This window comes from Crotalus tigris, unplaced genomic scaffold (genome assembly GCF_016545835.1).
Source record: "Crotalus tigris isolate CLP2741 ecotype Arizona unplaced genomic scaffold, ASM1654583v1 scf7180000018018.2415403412:4055106, whole genome shotgun sequence".
In the NCBI taxonomy this organism is placed as follows: domain Eukaryota; kingdom Metazoa; phylum Chordata; class Lepidosauria; order Squamata; family Viperidae; genus Crotalus; species Crotalus tigris.
Window position 1 is genome coordinate 586591 of NW_024096780.1, and position 27292 is coordinate 613882.

A 27292-nucleotide genomic window follows, 5' to 3' on the forward strand; every position below is an offset into this window, starting at 1 on the left:
TTTAGATGAGAGACCACCAAAACATCCCAGGAGTTTAGTTAGACTAGAAGATGACACTGGTAAATTGATCCATATTGTTACCAAGAACCCTGATTCAAGAAAGTCTTTATTTTTCACCCCCAAAGCAAACACAATTGATAAGGCTGTCCGTCCTTGGTGTAGCATTTAGATATTGTTTTACATCATTTTCAAATTGCACTTTTATTTGTGCATAGGCAAACCAATTTACCGTATACCTTTTATATTTAACTATACTCTAGGCTTAAGTATAGTTTTACCATTTTATCTATCTTCTGATTTTGCAGTTCCTCCCCAGAAGGGAGCAAGAACTTTAAAGAAAATGGGGGAGAAAAAAACACTGCCTTCCCAAAGACAATATTTTGTATATTCTTTCTGGTGTGTGTGTATACTTGTTGAACAAGAATATAAGGGAAGAAATGACTGTCAGTAAAAAATATTGAATTCTGAAAAAGTAGAAGTGTGTATAACTCCATCAGATGTCTATGAGGATTCTCAGTCATCCAGGTTGTAGTTGTGTCAAAGGTGTTGTTTTTAAAAGGCAACTGGACAGGTGATCTGAGGAAACAGATAAAACCCCAAGTAGTCTCAACAGCTCTTAGAGAGAGTTAAGACCAGATGACTGCAAAGAAACACAATCCTTCCATCCCCCCCATCCTGTCAGAATCTATCCTTTCATCCCCCCCCATCCTGTCAGAATCTATCCTTCCATCCCCCCCCCATCTAGTCTCAACTGTCACTAACTGTCCTTCAGTCTCCCCCACCATCCAGTCTAACTGATGAAGTTTCCTGGATGGGAAGTGAAGCATTTTCTTCTTCCTCAAAAAATCAGTCCAGTTTGCCTTTTTTAAAAACAAAACAAAACATCTTTGAGATAAATCCATCAGATATTCTACAATCAATGGAAAGCCTCAGTAGGTAATTAGGGAATTGAGAAAGTCATATTTTGAGCTTTATAGTTATACATATGTAACAGTAATTCTGTCTAAAACCAGTTGGTGTAGTGGCAAGAAATCAGGCAACCATGAGTTCTAGTCCCACCTAAACCACAAAGCAACCTGGGTGACCTTGGGCTAGTCACTGTACCTCTCAGACTTAGAAAGGAGACAATGTCAAACCACTTCCAAAAATATTTTCTAAGAAAATTGCTGCAGGGATTTTTTTTCAGGCAGTTACAAAGAGTAAACTCTTGTGGAAAAAGTAAAAGAACTTAAAAAAATAAAGGACTTTTACAAATTCCAAGGGTGAAACAGAGAGGTTTTATTTTTGCGCAAAGGTTCAGAAGTGATTAACAATCAGCAAATTTCTGAACAAGGGGGAGGGTTCAAACTACAGTTTTATAGCTCTCCCTTTCTAAGGAACAAAGGGGCATAGATGGAATTTTACATTGTATAATTTTCAGTTAGTTTCTCACAGGCATACAATGAATAGAAGGTTTCACTTTTATACAATGTTTCTAAATATGCATTAGGTCATTCACACAGCTTTTTGCTAACACTGCTTTCTTCCAGAAATTATGCAGACACATCATTTTGCTTTTAGTGATTTCTTTCATTATCATCATTATTATTATACTTATTCATTTTTATTCTATGTTATTCTATTTCTTTCCACTTTAAAACAAATTGACTCAAAGGCACCCCCCCAAAAAAACCCCACCCCTAGATATATACCTATATGTTTGTATAAGGATATTTACATCTGTATCCTTTTTTATGAAAGAGGTTTCCCCAGGAAAGTATTCATCCTAACATCCTAACACTATAAAGCATGCCCTTTCATAAGCTACATCTGCTGATGGACATTCTGATGTGTTAATTATAGTTAATAGGGCACTTTAATTTCCTTAATAAGTGTTTAACCAACAGAAGAAATATTATTTTGACTTTTCAATCAATGTAGGGCAGAGACAGGCTGCGTTAAGTTAACTAAACTATCACTGCAATAATTTGTAATTAATATTAGAGATGGACAGGAATGCTATATTTGATGTTCCAGTATCACAAAGAGTCAGCACTGCAGGTGATTTCTGCTTTTTTTAGAGGATTAAAATATCCAAAATAGTCCCTTTTTAATATGAAATATTGGGAGGGCATAACTTTCTTCCTAAACAAATTAATCCATACATTTAAAAGCTTTTGGCAGCTCAAATTTCAGATTTTTTAAATAAGAATTATGTTTGTTTCTGCATGCACATTTTCAGTAAATAAAATAATTAAATTACTGGAATGGAAGCCTCAGTCTTCTAACAGAGCCTTTGAAGACTTAAATTTCTTAATGTAATTTTTAGAAAAGATAAATTAAGTGATCATGTATTAAAGTTTATAAAATGCCATTAATGTTAGCTATCTTGACAGAATAACTTTATAGTATGGTTTATGGCTTATGGTAGTATGGTATAATTTGATGACTTTTCTCTATATGATGTGCTTAATTGAATTCTTGCTTTCCAGGTGCCTATGATGGTAATCAAAAGACTACTAACTAGTCTAAAGTTTTGATTTTCTACTCTATTTTAGACTGATTAGTAACTTTGTTATCAATAAAGGAGAATATTTGTAGCTCTGGGTTGAAATGAGGAGTCCTTGTTTCTCTCTGAGCTTCATTGTTTTCTTGCAGATATTTCATTACCCAGATTAGGTAATATCATCAAGACTAGCACTGCTGATGTTTGGGTAACAAAATGTCTGCAAGAAAAAAAAAAAAACAAGCTCAGAAAGAACCAAGGACCCCTCAATATTTTTGCTTATATTCCCACCAAGTCCATGAGTTCATATTCTGGGGATTAAACTTTTAGATGTCATAGTTGTCAAAACAACCATTATTTTTTTTCCATCTATAAGTACAAAGGTAACATAACAAGAGACTTATAATTGCTTTATAATGTAAGGGCCAAACTATGTGTTCTTATAAAGATATAGGTTGTTGTTGTCATGGTTGTTGTCTTGTCCCGTGTATTTTCAGAGCAAATCGGGTTTCTTATATTTGCTTTCTAATTTTCAGAAAATGTGACTTCAATAGGTTCACATTAATATGAGAAACCAATTCAGTTCTTCTTTTCCCTCTGCTAGTTCTTGATAAAATTACACAATAATTTTCATTTAAAGCTATAAAATAAGATCTTATTTCTGAATTTAAGTTCAAGGAAACAAAGTTGAAGAATTATTTAAAAAAACAGAATTGGCAATTGTTGTAAACAGTGAAGAAAATGGCAAGTAGTTACTCTCATCTTTCACTACTTATGTTCCATTCATGAAATGTAATGCTATATTTTATAGTTTTAAAGAGTTTTCTAAAAGTTATTTTGCATATCCAAGGGGTCACTGATCAGGTTTGATGGATGACATATGAAACAGACCCTGACAATTTGATTAAAAAAGACAACAATATATATATATTTTTGTATAATCCATTTTCAGGCTACGCTTTCTTTTTTAAAATATTTACTATGGTTCCTAGATAGATGACAGATAGATCATTAACATACCTGATATTTTACTCTCATTACTACTATTTTTAATTTATTGTTGATTTTATGGCTGGAAGCACAGTCAACCAGATGTTTAAACAGGAATCGGCATTTTTATCCTCCTTTCAAGTCCTTCCCAAGGACCCAGAATAAGGAAATATTGTTGTTAATGGTGGTAAAGGTATCATTGCAAGATATAAGCAGTTGTAAGTAAAGCTGTCTTTTGTAATTTGAGTGATGGTGATTTAATCAATTCAATGCTTCAATTCATGTTTTGGGATTACACCCAAAGAGCCTACTATAATTTTGCTTTTATTTTTATACACACAAAAATATGAAATCACAGCTCCCAGTTGTTATTATTATATGGCAAATATGTATTTGAAATCTGAAATGTTTGCAAAGTTGAAATGTGGTACAACTTTTTTTTTAAATTCTTCTTCATATGACCCACTGACAGACAAGTAAACTAGGTAGAATACTAAATTACCTTTCTGCACAGATGTTGCTTCACAGCAGGTAAAATATTATATATAACGATCCATCTGGAGATCCATTCTATATCAACACACTTGTCCTCTTTTTCTTATTTCCATCCAATGGGCTATTTATGAAAAATCTTTTTACCAATGTAATTTGCTACCAGACCAAATTCAGAATTGTGGTTCTTTCTACAGAACTTCTAGACTCTTTAGCAAAAACACAAGTCAAAAAAGGTTTTCATCTTTTGAGCATACAAAAGATATGCAAATCACAATGCATATCTTATTATATGCAATGTAGATGGCTACTATTGTCTATCAGTTGCAGTTCAGGATACATCTAAGCTTCTTTATATTTGGGGTGGTTCTAAGAATGGAACAAGGAAACTTACTGGATGAGGAACAAAAGCACACATTATTCCTAAAGACTGTAATTCTTCAATGCGTAACTCAGAACCTCATTGTTGTTTTTGTATAAAATATATATGAGTGCATATGGCCCATTAAAAACAAAAAAATCACATTCTAAAATAAATATTTTAGATGCTTGATATTTCTGTTAGTTCACCTTCTCTTCATTTTAATTAGATATTAGCTGCACCTTTATCATAAAGCTATTTGGTAATGCCTGGTGACAGATTATCTTTGCTTCAGGGTTATGTATTGAAATGAGTGACTTATTAGAAAAGAGATGTAGATATTGGAAGTGGGAAGTGGGAAAAAAATTACCACATTAGATTTACTTTCTTGTCAGTGTGCTGGTTAGCTCCAGGGAGGTAAAAATAACAAGCTTTATAGTATTATATTTGAGTCTGCAAAATAATGCCAAAGGGAATTAATTAGACTAGCATCATTGAGGTCCATGTGTGGCCCTGTTAGATAACACATTAGCAATTTTGAAAGCCCATCAGATAAATCTTAATAAAATTCAGTTTCTTTTCCTTCTCTGTCTTTCTCTTTTCCTCTCTCTCTCTCATTTGGAATGTGGAACATTGTTTTTTATGTACTTTAGAATTAATACACAGAAAATTAATTATTTCTATTAGTGGCAACTGCCTAAGGATTTCAAAATTGGAAAGATTAAAACAACAGCAACAACATTAGTTCTTTCTGCAAGTGTGATTTTCCATTTCCTTTTAACAAAACATGTTAACAAAGCAGAGTACACACAAATGAAGCACAATGCATATTCAGCATTCATCACATTCCTTCCTCAGAAAACAGGGCCAGCATAAACTGTGGAGAATCAGGGGAGTCTCCACTCAGAGTAGAGTGCAATGTGTTCCCAAATTTGTGTTCTTAAATTTCCAGATTAGTTCCATCTTTAAATGGAGAAGTCCATGGAGCTATAGACCGCTTAGATAACTTCAACACCTAAGAAAAATTTAGAATAGATTATAAAGTGATGTATCTGTGGTGGTGGTGGTGGTGGTTATGGTGACAATAATGATGAAGTATCATTCTTTTTGAATCCTATTTATTACATACTGTAGATAGATTTTCTTCATGCAATCACTCTGTAAAATACCTTTAAAACAATGCAGTGATTACTAAAGATGCCATGGATTGATAAAGAATAACTCTTGTCAAATAAACCTCATATTTTCTTTCAAGTAATTCCTACAATAAAGTGGTGGGAATGCTATGGACATAGGTTTGAGCAAAGCATTTAACAAACAATCATATCTGTCATTTTGAATAGCAAGGCAGTAAAATGTGGGCAAACTTTCAGTAGGTGGCAAAGTGGAACTTAAATCACAACAAAGAGTAGTTCAACCATATTTTATATTGTCTAGTCAAGTTGAAGCTCAAGAAGTGTAATCATTTCTAGGATCTCCACTTGAAGAAAAAAAATAGAGAAACTAGAACAAGTGCAGAGAAAAGCAAAGAAGTTCAGGATTAGAAATTGACTCTTTGAAGAAAAGACTAAGGGGGTAAACTACTGTAGGAATGTAGTTATGATAGCACCTGAAGATATATCACAAAAAGAACTGTTTTCTGTTTACCTAGAGTAAGATAAGAATGGTTTTAAATTTCAAGAAGGCAGGTTCTAGCTAAATAATAATAATAATAATAATAATAATAATAATAATAATAATAATAATAATAATAATAATAATATGCAAAGAAGCTGAAGAAACAGTGGACCACTTGGTAAGCTGTTGCAAGAAGATTGCACAGACTGATTACAAGCAGCGGCATGACAAAGTAGCAACAATGGTGCATTGGAAGATCTGCAAAAAATATCATTTGCCTGTAAGCAAAAACTGGTGGGATCATAAAATAGAGAAAGTCATAGAAAATGATAAAATTAAACTGCTCTGGGACTTCAGAATTCAAACAGACAAGCACCTGCAACATAACACCCCAGACTTAACAATTGTCGATAAGAAAGACAAAAAAGTCTGGATAGTGGACGTGGCAGTGCCTGGAGACAGCAGAATAGAAGAGAAAGAACTGGAGAAGATAACAAAATACAAAGACCTACAAATAGAAATAGAAAGACTGTGGCAAAAGCAAGCAAGGGTAGTACCAATAGTCATAGGCGCCTTGGGTGCAATCCCCAAACAACTGGAGCACCACTTGAACACCATTGGCATTGACAAATTCACCATTAGTCAATTGCAAAAGGCGGCCTTACTAGGAACTGCTTCCATCCTGCGACGATATCTGTAATACCATCAAACATCCACATCTGCCTATCCCAGGTCCTGGGTAAGGACTCGATAGGTAGACAAAATGCCAAATCCAGTCTGAACATCTGGCTGACTGTACGATGATCCATAATAATAATAATACATGAATGATCTGAAGCTGTATGGAAAAACATTATCTGAAATAGAATCGCTGCTCAACACTGTCTGTATATATAGCCAAGATATTACAATTGAGTTTAGCTTGGATAAATGTGCCACACTAACTGTTAAACAAGGAAAAATAGTAAAAACTGAAGGAATCAAGATGCCCCACGAAAATAACATTAAGAGTCTGGATGAGGAAGATTACTACAAATACTTGGGTATCCTTCAGGCTGACAACATCAAGCACACTGAAGTGAAGAAAAAGATTAGAGGTGAATACATCAAGAGAGTGAAGATGATCTTAAAGTCCAAACTCAATGGAGGAAATACCATAAAGGCAATCAACACCTGGGCAATCCCAGTCATTAGGTACACAGCTGGAATAGTGGACTGGACTCAAGCAGAACTAAAAGCAATGGATAGGAAGACCAGAAAAATAATGACAATGAATCATGCCCTTCATCCACGCAGTGACATTGACAGACTTTATCTTCCAAAGCAAATAGGTGGGCATGGAATGCTGCAAGTACATCAGATGGTTGAAGAAGAAAAATGGCTTTGGAAGAATATCTGAAGGACAGTGATGAAGATGCACTGAAATTAGTATATCAGGAAGGCTTACTGACTATTGAAGAGACCAAACTGGCCTACAAGAAAGACCAAATGAAGAACAGAATAGAGGCATGGGAAGACAAAGCACTACATGGCCAGTACATTAAAAAAAATAGCTGGGAAAGCAGATAATAAGAAGACCTGGCAATGGCTAAGAGCAGGAAAATTGAAGAAAGAGACCGAGGGACTAATTCTGGCTGCACAAGACCAAGCCTTAAGGACAAATGCATAGAAAGTCAAAATTGAGAAGACAGCAACAGACAGTAAGTGCCGCCTATGCAAAGAAGCTGAAGAAACAGTGGATCACCTGGTAAGCTGTTGCAAGAAGATCGCACAGACTGACTACAAGCAGCGGCATGACAAAGTAGCAACAATGGTGCATTGGAAGATCTGCAAAAAATATCATTTGCCTGTAAGCAAAAACTGGTGGGAGCATAAAATAGAGAAAGTCATAGAAAATGATAAAATTAAACTGCTCTGGGACTTCAGAATTCAAACAGACAAGCACCTGCAACATAACACCCCAGACTTAACAATTGTCGATAAGAAAGACAAAAAAGTCTGGATAGTGGACGTGGCAGTGCCTGGAGACAGCAGAATAGACAAGAAAGAACTGGAGAAGATAACAAAATACAAAGACCTACAAATAGAAATAGAAAGACTGTGGCAAAAGCAAGCAAGGGTAGTACCAATAGTAATAGGCGCCTTGGGTGCAATCCCAAAACAACTGGAGAACCACTTGAACACCACTGACATTGACAAATTTGCCATTAGTCAATTGCAAAAGGTGGCCTTACTGGGAACTGCTTCCATCTTGCGACAATATCTCTAATACCATCAAACATCCACATCTGCCTATCCCAGGTCCTTGGTAAGGACTCAATAGGTAGACAAAATGCCAAATCCAGCCTGAACATCTGGCTGAACCATGTTCAGCACTGGAAAAAATGACTACAAGGAATAGTGGGGTTCTGTTTACTAGATAGAGAGGTTGTTGAAGCAGATATTGGACAACCATGTGTTGGGGGTGCTTCAAGCTTCTTGTAATGGGTGAGGATTTGACATTTTAAATTATCCCTCCCAGCACAGATTCTATCATTCTTGGTTTTGTATAATCATGGTAATTTATTCTAGATGTTCTAGTGATTAGCACTAAAATTAATTAAAATTAATTGTATTGTAAATTTATTAAAATAATAATATAGAGTTAATGAGAGATATAATGCAAATGATAATGAAAAAGTCAAAGGGAAAAAATAAAATAGCTGTAATCCTTTGGGCCTAGACTACAGAATTGGCTATTTTTTTTCCTCTGAGATTTGAAAGAAAAAAATTGGGACTGGAAAAAAGATGATATCAACTTTCTCTGTGTTTCTCACTGTCACCTTGGGATATTGGCTTTTTCCTTTACTGAAAGACAACCAGTCTGGAAAGGTTTAAATGTTGTGTGTTGGAATTTAAAAGCAATGACATGGCTTCACATGTTTTTCAAAATTATTGTTCCAAAATGTTAAAAACAGAGTCATTTTCCTAAGAAATCCATGAACTATATCCATGGTTGGTAATGCAGTTCTGCTTGTTCTACAGATCTTCACTTCAATTTCCTCTCTTCTTATTTCATGTCTAAAATCTACTCCATTGTGTGAATCTTGTTGCGATATGATAGGCATCCATGTCTATAATGAGTGGGAAAATATATGAATAAATGCCTTTTATAATAACTTTCCTAGGTTAAATAGTAAAACAAATATAATCCAAAATGAACCATTCTTTTGGCTGAATATTTTCTTCTGCTCAATTACAATCATTTTATTATGAATAACAATTTATAATATCTCACATTCTGATTCTATTTTTATCATGTCAAATGAAAAAAGCAAAACTAATATTATGTTTTCCCTTTTCTTTGGTAAATAACATTCATTAGAGTTTCTGGATGCTGGCAAAGCATGCAATTAATACAAAAATTGTTGATATGTTCACATATCCAAATGCAAAATTATACATACGGTATAGTGATGAGCTACTGACACTTTGTTGGAAGCTTCTATGAGATCTTCCTCCTATACATTGATAGGGGACAAAGGCATGGCTGGAAAAAAGCCAGTGCTGCTGCTTTAAGACCTATATAAATGTTAATAAATGATTTCTTTAAAGCATCAGCATTTTTTTTCAGGATCATTTAGAAGTCTGAAAAAAGTCAGACTGATTCAATGAATAGCAAAGAGGTCTGTTCATGCAAAATATTCAAAACTCGGCTATAAATTCACAGAATTCACAGATTTACTGGAGGAAAATTTAAACAAAACAGCTGGGACAGTGAATTAATTGATACAGAACAACCCTGTCCCCGGCAATCTAAAAATTATAGGGCTATCAGTGCATGTAAGAATACCAACCTTGCTGTCAAGCAAAATCAGGCCTCTAATAGTGAGTGCCACACAAAGTGCACTAACCAATTAGGTGGTAAAACAATAGGGGAACTCAGGCACCACACAGGTTATGTAGAAAGTAAACACAGGGCCAGTCATAAAGGACTCAAATGTCTATACACCAATGCACAGAGTATGAACAGCAAACAGGGTGAACTAGAAATTCAGGTTAATGAGGGCAGATATGATATTGTTGCCATTACGGAAACATGGTGGGATGAAACCCACACATGGAACACACAGCTAGAGTGATTTAAATTATTTAAAAGAAACAGACCAAATAAAAGAGGAGGTGGAGTTGCTCTCTATATAAGAAATAACTACATCTCTACAGAAATAGAGCACAGCAATGATAAAAACTGTCTTGAATGCATTTGGGTCAATATAAAAGGGGAACAAAATGTCATTGCCATAGGTGTTTATTATAGGCTACCCAACCCAACTATTTCCAAATAGGAAATAGATGAACTTTTTGCTAATCAGCTAACTAAAGTATGTAGAAAGCACATCACAATAGTAATGGGGGACTTTAACTACATTTACATCAACTGGGAGACAAACTCTGCACCAAGTGGAAGACCAAATAGGTTCATGACAAACCTAGCAGAAAACTTTGTTTCCCAAAAAGTAGAGAAGGGAACTAGGGGATTAGCCATTTTGGATCTAATTCTCACTAACAGAGATGAAATGATAGAAGGTGTTGAAGCCATAGGAACCCTGGGAGGAAGTGATCATGCAATATTGCAATTCAACATTATAGAAGCACAAGCAATAGAACACAGTCAAACTAGAGTCTTGGACTTCAAGAGAGCTAATTTCAATAAACTTAGAGAGGGCTTGGGAAGGATTCCATGAATGAGAATCCTCAAGGGGAAAACAACTCAAGAAGCTTTGGAAATTTTGAAAAATGAGATAATAAAAGCCCAGTCTAGCACAATATCAACAAGAGGAAAAATAACAGCTCTCAAAAGAAACCAGCATGGCTGCATAAAGAACTCTCTGACAAATTGAAAGATAAAAAGGACAAGTGTAGAAAGTGGAAAGAGGGGCACATAACTAAGTCAGAATATCAGCAAATAGCCTGAGCCTCCAAAGATGAAGTGAGGAAAGCCAAGGCTCAAAATGAACTAAGGCTTGCGACCAAAGTCAAAGATAACAAAAAAAGCTTCTTTCAATATGGAAAAAACAAGAAAAAAGTGAAAGAAATGATTGGTCCATTAGTGGGTGAAAGTGGCAAGAATGTGACAAGCAACAGGGAGAAAGCAGAACTATTTAACTCATTTTTTGCATCTGTCTTTACACAAAGGGAAAAAACAGACCAACCTATCGAAAATAGTGCCATAAAAAACAGAAGAGAAACGCAAGTTAAGATAGGCAAGAAAATAGTAAGTGAGCACCTGTCCAGCCTAGACGAGTTCAAATCACCAGGACCAAATGGATTACACCCCAAGGTTGTCAAGGAACTGGCAGATGTGATCTCAGAACCACTGAACTATATTTTTCAAAGATCCTGAAGCAAAGGGGAACTACCAGAGGACTGGAAAAGAGCTGATGTAGTTCCCATCTACAAAAAAGGGGAAAAAAATGGACCCAGGAAATTACAGACCTATCAGCTTGACCTCAATACCTGGGAAGATCCTGGAAAAGATAATCAAACAATGAATCAATGAACACCTAGAGGCAAACAAAGTCATTAATAAAAGCCAACATGGGTTTGTCAAAAATAGATCATGCCAGACAAATCTAATTGCATTCTTTCACCAAGTGACAAAATTAGTGGATCAGAGGAATGCTGTGGACATAATTTACTTGGACTTCAGTAAGGCATTTGATAAAGTAGATCACAACCTACTACTTGACAAGATAGAAAAATGTGGGGTAGAATGCACCACCACCAGATGGATCCGTAGCTGGCTGACCGGCTGTACTCAGCATGTGGCCCTCAATGGAACTGCATCTACGTGGAGGGAAGTGTGTAGTGGGGTGCCCCAGAGCTCTGTTCTGGGCCCAGTGCTCTTCAATATCAATATCAATGATTTGGACTAGGGGATAGATGGGGAACTCATCAAATCTGCAGACGACACCAAGCTGGCAGGAATAGCCAACACTCCAGAAGACAGGCTTAAGATACAGAAGGATCTGGACAGACATAAACACTGGGCGCTATCTAACAAAATGAAATTCAACGGTGAAAAAAGCAAGGTTCTACATTTAGGCAAGAAAAACCAAATGCACAGGTATATTATAGGGAGTACCTTGCTCAATAGTAGTAACTGTGAGAGGGACCCGGAGTCCTAGTGGACAATCATCTAAATATGAGCCAGCAGTGTGCTGCAGCTGCCAAAAAGGCCAACACAGTGCTAGGCTGCATTAATAGAGGGATATAATCAAAGTCATGTGAAGTGTTAATACCACTTTACAATGCCTTGGTAAGGCCACACTTGGAATAATGCATCCAGTTTTGGTCACCGCAATGTAAAAAAGATGTTGATACTCTAGAAAGAGTACCGAGAAGAGCAACAAAGATGATTAGGGGACTGGAGGTTAAAGCATATAAGAAACGGTTGCTGGAATTGGGTATGTCTAGTTTAATGAAGAGAAAGACGAGGGGGGACATGATAGTGTTCCAATATCTCAGGGGCTGCCACAAAGAAGAGGGTGTCAAGCTATTTTCCAAGGCACCTGAAGGCAGGACAAGAATGAAGAAACAAAAGAAATTCACGATCTGAAATCCCAAAAAGAAAACTTTCAACAGAAGATTGAAAAGAATGAGAAAAGAATCCAGACAAATAAGCAGAAACCAATCAAAAGATGGAAGAAATAAAAGATGAAAATCAAAGTCTGATGCAGACAAATAGAGAATTAGAGGATTCAGTAGCAGTTCTAGAAATGGAAAAGGCATCCTATTTCTTAAGATTCCAGAATATTATGGAAGACGAGGAGGACCTTGCTGACCTGATGATAGAACTGCTGGCTGGTGTACTGGAAGTGGGGAAGCAGGAAATGGAAGAAGAAATAGATCAAATAGACTAAAAAGATACTTGATTGAATTTATACATTCAGACCAAAATGGATTTTTACCAAAGAGACAAATAAACAACAATTTAAGAATAATTCTAGACACATTGGAATATTAGAAAATGTACCCAGGGAAACAAATGGCTTTAATTTTGTTTAGATGCACAGAAAGCCTTTGACAACGTCAATTGGCAATTTATGGTTCAACAACTAAACCAGTGATGGCAAATCTATGGCACGTGTGCCAGAGGCGGCACTCAGAGTCCTCTATGTGGGCACACCTGCCGCCACTGCTGCCAGCTTGCACAAGTCCATTAGGCCACTGCTGGCACCTGGAGTGCCAGCCCCACCCAGCACAAAGGAGGCAAAGCAGCTGGCTAGCAAGCTCGAGTAGAGGTGGTAGAGTATGCCCCCCATGCTCTTGATGGCCTCTGTGTGCAGGGGTTCATGGTGTCAGACAGCAGCCTTCCCTGCCTCGCCTTGCCCCTCAGCAATGGCACCACCGCCCTACCCCCTGCCCCACCCCACAGGACGAGCCTCCTGCCCGCCGCCCCACCCACCAAAGACCCCCTGGATCTCCCCCATTCCTGCCTAGCCCCCACAGGCGTCCCCCCATGAGCAACATCAAGGTGGCCATGCCCACCCCGGCCACACTCACTCAGTCTGCTGTGTTCACCACAGCCACGTCCACCCAGTGGGCCATGCCCAACCCTCCCGAGGGCACCACAATGCTGATGCGGCCCTGGCACTTTACGATAAATAAGTGGGTTTTGGGTTGCAGTTTGGGCACTCAGTCTCTAAAAGGTTTGCCATCACTGAACTAAACCATATGGATTTTGGAGAAAATTTTATGAATATAATTCAAACAATTTATCATAGACAAATGGCTAAAATAATTGTGAATGGAGATTTCACGCAGAGTTTCAATATTCAAAAAGGAACAAGACAAGGATGTCCATTATCCCCACTATTATTTATCTTAACTCTGGAAGTGTTGAACAGGAATGTCAGATAGGATCCAGAAATGAAAGGAATAGAGATAAAAGATGAAAAGTACAAACTACAAGCATTCACAGATGACCTGGTATTTATATTGGAGGATCCATTAGAGACAAATCCTAAATTATTATCAAAAATTGAAGAATTTGGAGAAGTCGCAGGACTGAAAATCAATAGAGAAAAGACTAAAGTTATACCTAAAAACCTCATAGATAAACAAAAAAGCCCCAACTATCAGTAAAAACAGACCTTCAAGTAGTTAAGAAAGTTAAATACTTGGGGATATATTTAACAGCAAGATGTGCAGCAATAAAAGAAGATAATTATGTAAAATTATTAAAACAAATAAAACTAGACTTGGAAAAATGGAAAAATCTACAACTATCAATCCTGGGGAGGATAGTGAGGTGAAAATGAACACTTTACCACTCTTTTTATTTCAAATAATACCAATAAAAACCAACAATTTTTTGATGAATTAAATACATCAATATTGAAATTTATCTGGCAAGGGAAAAAAGCTAGAATCAGACTGAAAATGTTACAAGAAGCAAAAGAAAATGGAGACTTTGGCCTACCAGACTGAGTTTTGTACTATCAAGCAGCCGCACTAACATGGTTAAAAGAATGGATAACTCTTAGAAATAAACGACTATTATACCTAGAAGGGCATGACCTACAACTTGGATGGCATGCTTTCCTATGGCATGGGAAGAACAAAATTCATAAATACTTTCAAAACCACTATGTAAGAAATGCATTACTTTTGATACAGGAAAAGGTAAAATCAAGAATTTACAGGAAAATACCAGGATGGATTTTGACAATGGAGGTGTTTGTACACCCAAACTTAATTAATTATGAGAAACTTGTGACTTATAAAGATATTTTGAATACTGGTGGGAAACTACAAACTAAACAAGAATTGGAAGAACAGGGGATTAAGCTATCATGGTGGCCACATCTGCAAATGGAAATGAGATATGAGAAAGATGCAAAAATATATGGTTTTTACAACGACCAGACAACATTAGACCAGATACTATTGTCATCAGATGACAAATAGATTAAGAAACTGTACAGCTTTCTGTTAAATTTAAAGATGGAAGATGAACAAGTTAAAGAAACAATGATAACTTGGGCAAAAACCTTTGGGCACAAATGGGAAAGAAACTACAAAATAACGAGGACAGCTACTTATAAAGAATATTTATATAAAATGTTCTATAGATGGCATTTACCACCTGCAGGATTAGCAATTTTTTAAAAAAATGTGTCTAGCAATTGTTGGAAATGCAAACAAAATCCAGGCACGTATTATCATCTTTGGTGGACATGCCCTAAAGCAAAGAACTATTGGTTAAAAATATATAGGGGGCTAGAAAAGATGATAGGAGCACATGTAGACTATAAACCAGAATTATTTCTTTTAGGCATAATTTCAGAAAATTATGATAAATGTGTATACTTAATATTACATATATTAACAACAGCGAGCATTATATTTGTTCAGTTCTGGAAAAATAAAGAAATACTATCTGAAGAAGACATAGTTAAGAAATGTTTGGATCGTGCAGAAATGGATAGGCTCACATTGAAAATGAAGGGGAAGCAAGATTCTGAATACTTTCAAACATGGAAATTTTTTTATAAATGGTTAGAAAAACGGAATAAAGGGTAGGAATGGAAATTGTATTGCTATTAATGTTAAACATATAAATCCAGACAATGTGTTGCTTATTAAATACTAAATATTGTTATTGAAAAAATAATAATAAAATATACATAAAAAAGAATATACAAGATGTTACAGAAGGAAAGAAAGAGTGGACTGGTGGTGCACAAAATGACTTCACAAATTTGCTTGTAAAGGCAGTGTGATTGTAATAATTATATCTGATCAGAACTAAGAAGATCATGAAATAATTATGCACTTATTTAAAACACTTTTATAAGGACCTATTCAAACTTCATGATATTACACAATACTGACCTCAGTACATAAGGCTTACAAATGGCAGGTCTTCTTTCCATTTGATCCTCTCCTCCAATGAAATCACAAGGAATTCAAGAGCTTTTACTTTAAAATTTCAAATGTGGCTTGCTGGGTCAAGGAAACTGGGGCTATGCTAGTTTTTTGTTTTTTTTTAAGGGAAGTGTTAACTACCATTAATCACTCTAAATTAGGCTGGAAACCTTCAGATGATCAGCAAAGAGAAACAAGGTTCTAAGCATCTACTGGTTATCCACATTTTTGTAGCCTAGATTTGGAGCATTATTCAAAATTCCAGTGAGACAAAATTGACTACATGTTTATGATTCTTTATTGTGATATTGCTGTTATTACAATAATCATCATTATGGCTTTATTTTGCCTTCAGGGGAAAATACTTTATTGTATAAAACTCCAAACATCTCAGGATTAGTCTAAAATGCATATCAACAAGATCTAAATGTAAATTTCTTCTCTGGCTTGCATATTACAGTTGCAAGCATTAGATTATATGAGTTATAAAGACATATATTTAGTTTTACTCTCCAGCATCATAGATTTTTAAAATTATTTTTACTAGGTTCTTGACCATTTTTTATTAATTCATCCTAATATAATATTCTAAGACCAAGCCTAACAATAGTAGTTCTTAAAGGCAGGGGTATCTGCAATAATGTTACAGTCTTCAAAATGGAGCGTGAAAAGGAGTGATATCCACCCCCTTTAAAGGTCTGTTTGATTTATTGCATGTACATAAAAAGGAGTGGGCTTTGTGTATCCAATTAATACTTAACATTTTGAAGCCAGTGATTGTGATTGCAGACACCCCTGCTTAAAATGAAACAAAAAAGCTAAGAACAAATTAATTTGTTTGCTCTTTTGTTTGATCACCCGATAAAGATATGACTTTAAAAAAAAAAGTCCAAAAGATATCCAATAAACTACTATTTGGAAATAGCAACACTGTAGCTATATTTCTTACCCATGCAACAAACTGTTTGGTTGATTAATACTTTCGGGAAAATGGTAAAAAATGATAAAAATACATCACTGCATATTTAAAGCTAATAAAGTTGGTGTTGGTAATTATGTAATGAATTGTCAGATGCCAACTATTGTTTTTAAAAAGACAAGTATTTGTCATGATAATTTGCAGAAACTCCAAGTCTGGCTCACCTTCCCCCCCAAAAAAATTGCTTAGATATTTCAAGCTGTAATGGCTTCATTCATTCCCACATTGAGCAGTTTACTCCTTTTCCATCATTGCAAATGAAATTAGTCATTAGAGCACTGTTGGCAGTGGGTTTTTTGAAATATAGTCATTTATTCCACTGCACTTCCTAATAGTGTTTTTGATAGGCTAGGCAAAATGATAAATAAATGACTATTTCTAATAAGTGTATCCTACTTGGGATCCTTAGATGCAGAAATGCAAAATTTATATTAATAAAGCACTGTACTGTGGGTTGATTACAAGTGAATTGCAATCTTTTTTATTATTCATTTATTACTAACAATAAAATCAACTTAGCACTAACATCTCTTGAAACAAAATGTTAGCAGACTCTCTAAATTAGCTGGCTGTATCCATTAAATAAAGAATTTAGCAAACTTTACCGGCTTCACAATAAAACCTGAATGAACAATTCAACCTGGAACACTCATTGTAAAGTTAACACAAAAAAGAAACAAACTTCCTAGACTCCCAACTAGTTGCTAGGCAATCAGAGCTCTAATTAGATTTGCATCTAAGGTGACCTTGCCTTTGTATTTTTAATGATCTTCTAGTTTGCTCCCTGCCATCACTTTTCTAGCCAATTTTCTAGCTAAATTTGAAGCATGCAGTTCAATTTTATAGAGGAATGGTTTCATCCTAGTAATATGAATTTAAATAAAACTTTCAATTGAATATCCACATTAATCTAAATTTCTGTCCATTCTTTAAAATAAAATATCCATACATGTATCTCTCCCCCCCCCCCCCGTGTTTCCAAAACAACTTCTCTTTATTTTTTTTTTATTTTTTTTTTGGCATTTTTCCAGTTGAGAGCTGTACAATCTCTAGTGCCTAATTAAGTTGAAATCAGCAAATTGATTCAAGAATTGTAGATTAAATTAGTTGATAACAGAATCCACAAAAATTAAGTATCTCAAACACTCATCCTGTCAAAATCACCCCATAATCCACACTCAGGAGGGGCCCCAGCCTATTAGAAAGGCTTTACAGTAACAAAATATATATGGGGCTTGTATTCAAATTTCTTTCATGAACATCCATAACATTTCTCTTAACTTCTCAGATTTCTTTTGATTTCATCTTTAGCTTGAAACATGACCCCCATTTTGAGCAACCATGAATAAATCAGTTGAATGGAATATAATGCACAGATTGTATATTATAATTTTACGCAATAAGGTTTCTTTTATATTCTTTCCTTTGCACATTCCTGAGTTATTCATTGGGCACTTTAAAATAGTTTCTTTTTTGACAGTCAGGTTTTGTGTAAACTTTAATCTTCTCTGCAACTAAGCAAACTAACTAAGCAAACTAACTTCACTGAAAACAAAATCAAGACAAAGCAATTAATGAATTGATTTGTTTTGCAGTTATGCAAACACACTTCTTATAAGGCATAGAAAAACACTTCTGTTTCTCGGAAGTCAATACAAAGCAAGGGAAACTGCCAAGTAAAAATCAGCAAGTCTCCATGGCTCCAGGCTAGACCAATAAAATCACTAGGGAATTTTAACATTACTGGAAGAAAAGAAAAGAAGGCTACAATTTTGTCTCCTTCAGGAGTAAAAAGAAAATTTTATATCAGCTTAGCCTAAGGAACTAATTCAATACCCAAAATTTGTGACTAGGATTTTATGAATAAGAATCTCTCTCCAATTTTGCCCTTGTAAGATAATTTTCAGGTCCTGTGGCTATGCATATGTACTGTATATACACATATTTAACATAAATTTGCCATATTTTCATTTTTCTTGGCATATAGACCTTTTTGTTTACAAATTAGACAACTTTCATAGATTTTTAACACTTACTTCCAGGATCCTTTTTAAATACATCTATAGCCTATGTTCATTTTCTTAATATGAATTTCCATGATTTAAATTTATATTGCATTATCTACTTCTGATAAAAGGGCAGTCCCATGTATAGATATTGCATATGTAATTTTAAAACATGGTCTTTTTCCCACAGATATTTTTCCAAATTCCTTTTTGTGCATTTTTTTCTCTTTCAGAGAAAGATGGATGCTACAGGATTTTGTTCAGTATGGCCATCTTTACTTCAGCAGTTCACACAAATCTGCTCCCACAGAAATACTTAGCAGATTTATTTTTTATCCCTATAACCAACTCAGTTGAATGGAGGCATTTATGTGATTCATGGAAGCACAATAAACAGAGAGCCCATGATCTGGTGCCCCAGGGATGAATAATGTCTCACCCAAAAATCTTCTGGGTTATACCAAAACCCCTCCAAATGTTTCTACTGAATTATGGATTTTTCAGTATTATAAAAGGTGGAAACTATTTAATGTAAGAGTAATTATCATATTCACTGTATCTTGTTTGAATTAACCTCTGATTTAAATTGAATTAGGGTATTTTTCCAACATGGCACTTCAAGAGCAAATTTATTTATTTGTTTATTTTATTTATTTGATCCCAGTTTTATTAATTTTTATAAGTAGCTCAAGGGAGTGAACGTACCTAATACTCTTTCTTTCTCCTATTTTTCCCATCACAAGAACCCTCCAAGATGAGCTGGGCCTTGAAAGAGAGCGACTGGCCCAAAGTGACCCAGATGTCTTTCAGTTTGGGGGGATCAGCAGGTAAAGGGGAGGGCAGAGAAAAGAGGCATGGCAATACGGAGTTACTCTGGGGCAGGAAGCAGCATAGGCCAGATTAGTGAAGCCCTTACTTGCCAGTTCACATGGGAATGCAGTCAGTCTGGCAAGATTCTTATAAATAGGTTATCAACAATAAAGGAACTGCTTTGGCTTATTCATGAAGTTGTTTTGATTGCTTGTGCCTGATGCCCAGTTTCTAGCCTGGTGCCTTAACAAGTAGACCCAAACTGAATTTCTACTTCCTCATAAGAGTAAGAGTACATTTCTTACTCTTTTCATTGAATATTAGGACACAATTGTTTTGGAAAAGAAGGGAGATGTTGTATTTATATAAAGCAGTGTGGAAAGACCTGGGTTTAAAATTAGGAGGCAACCAAGTAAGTTTAGCAGTATTTGGGTTATATAGTTGGTGTAACAGGGAAGATGCCTTGTATTAGAGCAGGGGTCCCCAATCCCAGGTCCGTGGACCAGTACCAGGCTGCAGCATGCCAGCAACCAGTCTGCACAAACAAGCAAAGCCCCATCCATGGGAATGCAGGCAGCACACAAAACCATGCACCCTCCAGTCCACAGTAAAAATCTTTATCCACGGAACCGGTCCCTGGTACCCAAAAGATTGGGGACTTCTGTATTAGAGAATCCATTTTGTGTAGTAGTTATAGAACCAGCCTTGAAACTCTTACATGAGTTTACATCCTGCTTCAGATATGAAAACTGACTAGATGATCTTGAACAAGTTACTCTTTCTCAGCCCAATGAACATCACAGTGTTGTTGTGAGGAAAATAAGAGGAGAAAAGTGTTTTAAGTATGTTCACCACCTTGAGTGGCTTAATAAAAATAGGATAAAATTCTAGTTAACAAATCAATAAATTTAAAAATTATTTCTGACTTACTATCTGCTCATACAAAATCAGGACTGAAACCTAAGTCTGCAATCTATCTTTATTGTAGACTTATCTATTGTGGATACATATGGCTGTTTTCAAATATAGTACATGATACATAGATTCATGCTCTAGCTTTGGCACAGAAAAATTGGATAAAGAGAACTTCTCAGCTATTGTCACTATTATGGTTGCAGATAGATCTACTGTATCACACATCAGAATATATCCTAATTAAGACCAAAGTGGTTTAATCATCAATCCTAATTTTGGAAGGTATGTATTATGTAGATCCCAAAATATGATGTAGGAAGTCATGACAGTAAAAAGAATAAAAATATTTTTGCTTCTTCGGCTTCGAACACTGCATCTAGCCAAAAGATATCTGTCTATTTCTGTCTATCTGGTCTATGACTGTGGCCAATCACGCTGTCTCAGACCAATCCACCTCACAGGGTTGTTGCTTTAGGGAAAACAGGAGGAGGAAGGTGTGATGGATATGTTTACCGCTTTGAATTATTTGTAAAACTAATAAAGATGGGATAAAAATAATAAAATGAGTAATTATCCACCCATCCATCCATCCATCTATCCATCCATCCATCCATCCATCCATCCATCCATCCATCCATCCATCCATCTATCTATCTATCTATCTATCTATCTATCTATCTATCTATCTATCTATCTATCTATCTATCTAAAATAAAAATGTGTCTCAAAGCATTATATGCTTTCCTAAACATATTTTTATTTTATATTAAATCATGAAATTTGGGGAGAGGTAAGAACTGCATTGTAAAATTTGAAAAGTGTATACAATTTGAAAGATTGCTGCTGCTTTCTAAAGTGTGCATTAAGCTGAAAATTGCAGAATATATTGGTTCACTTTGAAATGGAGACCAAAGAAAACCCTTAAGCCTTCCTAAGTGTTACTAGGAAGACATTACAGAATTTTTCTACACATTATGAGCCAATCTTGGAAGAAAATTCACTGTTTATTTCCCTTCCCTGTCAGGATGAAAGACAAACTGAAATAAAACAATGCAAACTGCTGGAGATTATACCTACCGGCTAAGAACATCTTATAGTTTTTGGAAATTGTTAGAGTAGTCCAGGCCAATACTCTAATTTTCTGCTTCTGCCCTATTAAGTTCCAAAGAAACCTTATTCCTTTCATGGGTACTAAAAAAATATCCAACCATTCCAGAATCAAAATAAAATGAAATTGTGATTGTGTATAGTTTATCTCATAAAGCAATTATCAAAGAAGGAAATTGCCACTGAATCTTAAGAATGGGCTTTTTCAAGCAGCAATATTGAAAGAAGTACAAATAATATCCCTCATAAAGACTAGCAAAATCTTACTTAGAGTGGGCAGGTGATTTACATCTACACCTACAGATTATGCTTTAAAAATGCAATATTTGAGTCAAATAGGCAGGGAAAAGAGGACTATCTTTTATAAAACTGTGGTGGTGTAGTGGTTAGAATGCAGTATTGCAGGTTATTTCTGCTGACTGCCAGCTGCCAGCAGTTCAGCAGTTTGATTCTCATCAGCTCAAGGTTGATTCAGCCTTCCATTCTTCTGAGGTCAGTAAAATGAGGACCCAGATTCTTGGGGGCAATATGCTGACTGTGTAAACATGTTAGAGAGGGCTGTAAAGCATTATGAAACAGTATATAAGTCTAAGTGCTATTGCTATCTGGACCAAATGAAACTACCTGAGAAGATGAATCTTGGGGGGGAAAAAGCAGAATAGATTAAGCTTTTTAATCGTGAGGTGGAACCTGTGACATGGTTCCAGAGCTCTTGTACTGTGAAATAAGTGATGTTTGTAACTTTTATTTCTCTATCATACTGTTTTCAATAAGTTCCTTTTGTCCTCCTCCTTCTATTTTGCAGACCACCCTTTCACTTCATTGCTTCAAGACATGACAAGCTAAAACTACCTTACTGAGATCTTGGAGGATGTGGATTCATCTTTGCAGGTAGAAAATAATGACTGGAGTCTAAACTCTTTAGTTTTTCCCAAACTTGTTCTTTATTGGAATTTAAAATCCCTGCCCCAGCCTCCCTACATATTGAAAGATTTACACTATTCACTTACTTATTCACACACATCTATTTGTTTCTCACCTATTCAAAAAATCCAGATAATTTACATGCATAAAATATTTTTAAAAACATACATAATAATAGCAAAAGCCACATCTATGTTGGCTTATGTCCAATCAAGTGTTTTTACCCTTATGTTATTCTCTCTACTCCAAAGACCCTGCAGAAAAGTATGGCTTTTATTGCTTTGAGGCCATCCTGATCTGGTAGAGCAAGCTTCTTCAGACTGAGGAGGGCTACAGCCATTAAGATAAACTTCCAGGACCCCATTTTCTTTTCTCAAGAAAGAAAAGAATCTACATCATGCCCTTTGGCCAGGAAGTATTCAGTAAACAGATGGAGTCTGGAGAATGGTGTTTATATTTTGTGCTTCAAACTGTTTGAAGTATCTTTTGGTTTTTAAAAAAGTTTGCAATGTGCCCTGAATATAGACATTTGAAGATTCTTTGGGGGGAAAAGTCCTAGACTGAGGTGTTTTGAATACTGTTTTCCTATTTAAGTGATTTTAAGATATATTTCCCCAATATTCTATAACAATTGAAAAGGAAAAACGTCAAGAAAGAAGCACTTGCTTAAATAATAGCTTTGAGTTTTGAATGGATAGAAATGGCTTTCAGAAGATCACAGGCTCTTTGCTCCTTGCAAATGACTGCTTTTTTGAGCTGACAATGTGTGTATTATTTCCCCAATATGCATGACATTTTTCTTCTTCCTGAATCATTGAAAAGGTTAGAGATCAAATCAGTTGCATGAGCATTATTGATATGAGTGATAACTCCCTCACTGAAAAAATGCTATTCAGTATAAAAGTTGCAGCCTTTTAAAGGGTTCACTTATACAGATATCTTTCTGAACTAAATGTCTGTTTATATTGAACCTAAATATTTGTCTAAACTGTAAGTTTAGATTAACAAACTGAAATGATATAAGTTGCTTCCCTAGGAATCAGGATTAGAAATGCACCAACTCCTTTTAGTTTTTTCTGACTCTTACAATCCTAAAAGTCTTGGAAGGTAAAAAACAAAACAAAACCATGACACCCCTTCACTAGCCAGGCCATACCTCAACCCCTCTTTTTACAATTCATTTTGCAGGAAAAAGCCTTAAAATGATACAAGTTTTTATAGCTGGGTTTATTTGCATCTTAATTGATATCCAAAGTTATGTATTAGAATTTAAGGACTTCTGGATGTTGGAGGTAATATTAAAGATGAAGACATCCATAGAACCAGCAAAGTACCTATGCTATTTATTCTCCTTTACTATTACTTACAATAACAGGGTACTGTATTTGAAGTATGTATTTCAACTTAAATGTAAATGTAATTATATAAATAAAATTCAAAGCCTTTGCATCTGGATGTATATATACTTCTACTGTATATGCTGTAGAATGTTCCAGTTTCAACCATGGTAGGTGGTTTTGGGGAGGAAAGCTATGGCAAATCTAGACAGCATACTAAAAAGCAGAGACATCACCCTGCCAACAAAAGTGCGTATAGTCCAGGCCATGGTTTTTCCAGTTGCAATGTATGGCTGTGAAAGTTGGACCATAAGAAAGGCTGAGCGCCAAAGAATTGAGGCCTTTGAACTATGGTGCTGGAGAAGACTCCTGCGAGTCCCTTGGACTGCAAGGCATTCAAACCGGTCAGTCCTAGAAGAGATCAACCCCGACTGCTCTTTAGAAGGCCAGATCCTGAAGTTGAAACTCAAATACTTTGGCCACCTAATGAGAAGGAAGGACTCACTGGAGAAGGGCCTAATGCTGGGAAAGATTGAGGGCAATAGAAGAAGGGACGACAGAGAATGAGATGGCTGGATGGAGTCACTGAAGCAGTAGGTGTGAACTTAAATGGACTCCAGAAGATGGTAGAGGACAGGAAGACCTGGAGGAACGTTGTCCATGGGGTCGCGATGGGTCGGACACGACTTTGAAATTAACAACAACAAGGTGGTTTTGGCATATACTGTATTCCTTTCGTTTAGTGAAGATGAGAGAAACCCATCTTCCTTTGGGTTTCCATGGTTTGGCTTTTTTACTATCTTTTGGATACATAGACAATTCATCATCAATAGCAACATTGACCAACTGATGGAATTTTCGTGAATTATGATTTACCCTATATCTAAATAACTAAAAAGTCACATATCATTGGGTTAACCTTCTATTTGTGTCAATCGTCTTTTCTAACCAACTAAATAGTTGCTGGTTAGTATTTACATTAAATGTTTACAAGTACATTTTTTGTGAATATTTGTATTTATTGGCCACCTTTTTGTTATATAATATTTTTATTCTTATGCTAAATATTTTTGGGGCAAATTCATTATTGGTGTTTCCCATCCTTTGTGGTTGGTCCTAAGAGTGCCCCCAAATCTCTATCTGGCACATCAACATAGTATAAACACATATTAAAGTTAGATCTTTAGAGGAATGAACCTAAACAAAGGAATTGCCATATTTCTTTATTCAGTAGGTATTTATACTTGTAAAATAGATTGGACTTTGCTTTCATTAGTCTTGACTTCTAAACTATTTAATATGAATCTAGTATATTTCCAATTTTTTAGGAGTTATGGAAGGCTGGCAAAAAAAGGTTCAGCATAGATCTGTTGCTCTGCACAACTATTGGGCTAAAGTACCCAAGTGATGAAGAACAACATACCTACATGTGGCTCTCTTCAACTTGTTGCACTTTGCAAGATTCTAGACTCCCAGAATTCCCAACCAATTCTGGAAGATGTCCATTTAGAAAGCTCTATTCTTGTATCCTAGGCTAATTACTGTTTTTTGTTGTTGCTTTTTTAAAAGCAAGCCATAGTGTATCTTTTAAATTTTGTCTTTTCTCTACCTGATGTAGTTACAACAGGAAGCAAAATGGAAGGCTAATCCAGGTTAAAATGGTGTGATTACCAGTTTGATGTGTGCAATGCTTTCTTTCTTTACATTAGGCACATCTTGCTTAACTTTTAATTACCCCCATCAGTAAGCAAGAGCTTCGAATATGTTGTGGAATAATAGAAGCCAATGCTTTCAGCTGTTTCTCTCATGAGCTCATGCAGCTGCTGTTATAGCCATGTTGCTTTCAAGTTAGCATGACAAGTGATCATCCCGGGCCTCATAACACTACCTACTCTGATAGAATTCCTCTCCCCAAAGAACTTAATAACCAAGCAAAGAAGTAACTTTCTTTGTGGCAATCAGGTGACTACTGCAGGAGACATAAGGAAGCTTCTCTGTTAGAGGACAACAGTCTGCCATTTACTTTACAGATGTGTATCTATAATTTAAGCTACAGATGAAACAACCACCTGCTCTGTAGATACTCTCAGGGGGGTGGAGAGAGGCTACCCAGAGCCTCATAAATCATGAAGAGGATTAAAAGCAATGAACATTTATCTTCTTAATCCTGCAAAGCAATACTGCAAAGCCAAGGATTACAACTTGCTGTGCATGTAATCTTTGTCTGGGGATAAAAAAGTGTCAAGTTTTTTTTCTATATTATTCTTGGTTTTGTTTTGCTTTTTTTAAAAAAATGAACTTAGGGCAAAAAAATCTTTCAATTAGCTGTGATGGATGCCTTTGAGGAAAGTAAAAAAAAACCAACACCTTTTTAGAAAAGTATTCATTTAACTCTCAGTAAGGTCATTGACATGCTTGGATTAGAGATGATGATAATTGCACCGTTGCATCTGCAGTTGTATGGCTTACTCATGATAACCCAAATTACTGCTCTGTTCTGACACTCCTATACTAGTCAAAAAGTATATAAAAAACTCTACTGATATGGGTTCTTTACCATGTGTCCAAATTCTGCACAACTGCCCGTATTGTGTCTCCAAAAGTGTGATATGCTTAACTATGCTATTAAAAGGAGAAGATAGGGGATGCCTGACTGACTGAGGAACAGCCAACAAGTACATGAAAACAATGCTTCCCACACCACATAAAAGAGCATCCCAGATTGAGTAATTTGTTTAATGTTTAATTTTCCAAGCTATTTTCCAAGGCGCCTGAAGGCAGGACAAGAAGCAATGGATGGAAACTAATCAAGGAGAGAAGCAATCTAGAACTAAGGAGAAACTTCCTGACAGTTAGAACAATTAACCAGTGGAACAACCTGCCTCCAGAAGTGGTGAATGCTCCAACACTGGAAGTTTTTAAGAAGAGACTGGACAGCCATGAAATGGTATAGGGTTTCCTGCCTGAGCAGGGGGTTGGACTAGATGACCTCCAAGGTCCCTTCCAACTTTATTATTATTATTATTATTATTATTATTATTATTATTATTATTATTATTATTATTATTACTATTTGTAGAATATCACAAGAAGGCAAAACTATTTATTTATTTATGCTAAATCATCCCATTTGTTGTTTGTTTATTTTTACACTGAGTAAGTAGTAGCTTCAAGTGCAATTATCATTTCCCTGGCTAGAAAGGTATCCTCCCTTAGAAGGAAGAACTAAGGACTAAGACAAGGCAACTGGAGTCAGGCATGGAAAGTTCCAGCCCTAACAATAGTGGAGAAGTGGCATTACCATTTGACATCTAGGTCAGTGGTGGCAGAGCCCTCTCTTTGGGCACATGCGTTGTT

At 35.8% G+C, this 27292-nt stretch overlaps 1 protein-coding gene across 7 annotated transcripts in view; it reads left to right on the top strand.

The window, feature by feature from the left end:
* The window catches only part of CDH12 (cadherin 12), a 779090-nt gene that overhangs the window by 217299 nt on the left and 534499 nt on the right, over positions 1 to 27292 (top strand). For 6 of the 7 annotated variants that reach the window (XM_039346743.1, XM_039346742.1, XM_039346745.1 and 3 more), the window contains one exon: positions 22480 to 22565. The exons of the other annotated variant lie outside the window; for it this stretch is intronic. The gene's annotated coding sequence lies outside the window, so the exon portion shown is untranslated. The remainder of the gene's footprint in view (positions 1 to 22479; positions 22566 to 27292) is intronic. 7 annotated transcript variants of the gene reach the window in all.